The sequence below is a fragment of the Chenopodium album genome, chromosome 26 (assembly GCF_948465745.1).
Source record: "Chenopodium album chromosome 26, dcCheAlbu1.1, whole genome shotgun sequence".
In the NCBI taxonomy this organism is placed as follows: Eukaryota; Viridiplantae; Streptophyta; class Magnoliopsida; order Caryophyllales; family Amaranthaceae; genus Chenopodium; species Chenopodium album.
Window position 1 is genome coordinate 26,989,159 of NC_137859.1, and position 3,538 is coordinate 26,992,696.

A 3,538-nucleotide genomic window follows, 5' to 3' on the forward strand; every position below is an offset into this window, starting at 1 on the left:
GAAGATGATGGAGATGGAGAAATATGGAAGAATTAGGAATAGAATGGACCCCCGACACAAATGACGGAAAAATGACTCATGCATGAACCTAAGACATGGTCATGGTGAGATGTACAAAGTGTGTACTAAGACTAATGAGTGTAGGTGACATGTTAAGACTTGTGTCATGACCATGTGGCTAGACTATGTGACTAGACTTAAGCAAAGACTAAATTAAGACTTCACGTATATGCATTAAACTGGATAGGCTGTGGTATTTTAGTCATAACGTTTAATCAGTGACTCTGATTGGGACAAAACTAACGCCTAATTAAAGATAAAACTCGGGGCTACAGATCCATAGGTTATTAGACTCGTAGTTCTTCCTAGAACTCCGGCTATGACCAAAACAAGTTGACGCATGTGCAGTATACGAAAATAAAAATCCGAGTTGACTAAAAGGAATTATGACTCGATTTTAGGCTTGTTCATTAGTCCAAATTAATTAATTAATTAATTAAACAAAGTCCTTTAGTCATTTTTCAATTTATTTAATCTTAACCACAAGTCAAACAAACGGTTAACACATATATAGTATGCACAAACAAGGATGCACAAGTAGTTCATATAGTCACAAAATGATGCAATGAGTTTGCAACCTAACCATGGCTCTAGTTCTCTAAAGTTCAAGGATATGGGTTAAGTCAAAAGGGTCCATGGTTATGAATCCGTATGCATTGCACACAAGCCTACCGTAAGGGTTGGTGCGAGTGGACGGGACTGATGAGTGTCATTTATGGCACTCATAGGGTGGTCTTTTAGGTTATTTCTTTCCCTTTTTAAAGCTTTCTTCTCTTAATTTTGGTCCTTTTTCCTTTAGTTTCTCCTTTTTCCTCTTTTCTTTATGATTCTCGTGTTTTTATCGTGGTTTCCTTTATTTTGCTCTTTTTCCCTTTTATTTCCTTCCTTTGTTTACTTGTGTAGGTATTGTGAGATTCACCTTGGCAAAGGATGCAATTCGGGACCTCAATGATCAACCAAGGAAGAAGCATTTGGCTAGAGAGGGCTTAGAGAGGCCTCGGAGAGGTCTCCAAGGTATTTCCAGCAGGCCGCGGGCGCGGGCCATCTTGCCGCGGACGCGGGCCAAGATGCTCAAAAGTGTTAAAATGAGGCAGGAACTTGCCGCGGTTGCCCGAGGGCTTCCCGCGGGCGCGGGCAAAATGGAGAGGCCTCTCCACTCAGAGAGACCGCGACCCCCTGATCAGCCTTTAGGAGCAGGGGATCATGCCGCGGGCGCGGGGGTCATTGCCGCGGGCGCGGTTCCCTGATACCGCAGGCGCGGGTACTGCCCAAATAGCCCGCGGAGGGTTCCGTATCCATTTCTCCGCGGGCGCGGATCTATCGGTAGAGGGCGCGGGAGCTGCCGTTTTCTTCTTAGCTTATAAATAGAATTGTATTTCCTTTTTGAATCCAACTTTTTGATAATATTTCATTAGCTTAGTTTTAGAGAGAGAATCTACAGAGAAGTTCTTGGTTTTGGATTTGTAACTCAACATTTGATCAATCAAGTTTGGATTTCTTCATTTTCAATCATCAATATTAGTGAGAATCTCTTCCTTCTTTCATCTCTTACTTACTTGCTATTTGATTTTTGCTTGATGCTTGTTTTTCTTTGGATTTGAGTTTGATATTATTGAATACCTTGATTTCTATTAGATTTTGATATAGAATGATGATCAATGCAATTTCTAGTCATTTGTTCTTGAATTTCACCATGATTAGTGAGTAGATTAGTTGCTAGGGAAAGGGGGAAGCATGTTTGATTAATGGATTTTCTAGTCGATGCTCTATGATTGATTGATTTGTTGCAATTAAATTGGTTGACATAGTTTTGCATGAGATTGATTAGATTAGGATTGATCACCCTATAAGATTAATCTAGATTGCATTGCAACTCTTAATGACATGACCAATTGATTTGAAGGTTGCTCTAATTGATTGAGTTTGCTTGTGATTCTTCTTAGTTTGCCTTTTATAGTGACCACTAGATTGGCCTATAGGAGATACCATTTGAACTCTCTTGATTGCTACTATTGTTTGTCCATTGCAATACTTGAATTAATTGATTGAGCTTTAAACTAGCATTATCATTGATCTTGCATGTGGAACCCATATCCCTAGTGTTTCGACCTTTGATTACTTGTTAAATTTGATTTAGTTCATTTAAGTACCAACCATAATCTAAATTTCGACTTCGAGGTAGCTTGACTTAGACTTTTATTTTCATCATTGCATTCCCTTGGGATCGACCCTTAATTTGCCCTATATTCATATGAGGTTGGTTAGGTGTTTACAAATTTAGTTTGACTTGGGCAAAGGGTAGATAACGACATGCATTTTCCTCTTGTCAAAATGGCGCCGTTGCCGGGGACTGCTATTGGTGCTTAGCTTTTGTTGTTGAGTCTACTTCATTTTATTTGAAAAAAAAAATACAAAAAGATTTTGTTTCTTTAGGCTACACTTGTAGCCGTGCTACTAATATTTTCTTTGAGTTTTGCATGCATAAAACCCGTGATCGTTCCATTGTTCCCCTTGATCCGGAAATTGAGAGAACTCTTTCAAGAAGAAGAGTGGCTAATAGATCCTTGGGTTATAGTTCTTTAAGCGAAGAAGAGATTCAAGAAGAGCAAGGCATGGGTGAAAATCCTAGAGTGGCCTTGAAGGAGCTTGGAGTGCCCGGGGCATATAGGTTTGAGAGCGGCATAGCTCCACCTACTACACCGGTAAATGACTTCGAAATTTGGCCGGCAATGATCACCTTGATTGAGAGAAGACAATATAGTGGGGCTAAGAATTAGAGACCATTGAACCATCTTAAGGAGTTTGAAAAATATTGCAACACCATCAAAGTCAATGGGGTTTCTCAAGAATTCATCCGCCTCAAGTTGTTCCCTTTCTCTCTCATAGGAAGATCTTTGGAGTGGCTAGAAAAAGAGGTGAAGCCCAACTCCTTAAGAACTTGGGACGATGTCACAAAGGCCTTCTTGTCCCGCTTCTACCCTCAAAAGAAGACGGCGGAGGCAAGAGCCTTGATTCAAGGGTTCAAGCAAAGGCCAAGTGAAAGCCTTTACGAAGCATGGGAGAGATTTAAAGAGTATCAAAGGGCGTGCCCTTACCACGGAATCCCAACATACCAAATGATCCAAATCTTCTATGGAGGGGCCGGGGGCCCTATTGATGGAGAGGAGAATGGTAGGTCGTTGGGCTACCACCCCACCCTATCAAACAATATTTGTAGCTTAACTAACCCCTATTTAGCTTAGTGGCAAGTCAAGGTCGAACCCAAGGGAATGGATATCAAGTGCACGATGTCTAAATCAAGCTATTTCGGAATCAAGAAGGGGTTTGAGGTAGAACTAAGGCTAAACTAGGTAATGCAAACTTGTATAAAATCAATCTAAGACACTAGGGCAATGGATCCACATGCAATCATAATGGAATCGGTAATTTGGGAGGTCAAACCGACTAAGTCAAGCGATATGAAGGAAAATCATCATGT

General features: G+C 40.7%; 1 pseudogene; it reads right to left on the minus strand.

Moving 5' to 3' along the window:
* Nucleotides 1-3,064: 3,064 nt before the first annotated feature.
* On the minus strand, nucleotides 3,065-3,163 carry LOC145618761 (small nucleolar RNA R71; annotated as a pseudogene).
* Between the last annotated feature and the right edge of the window lie 375 nt (nucleotides 3,164-3,538).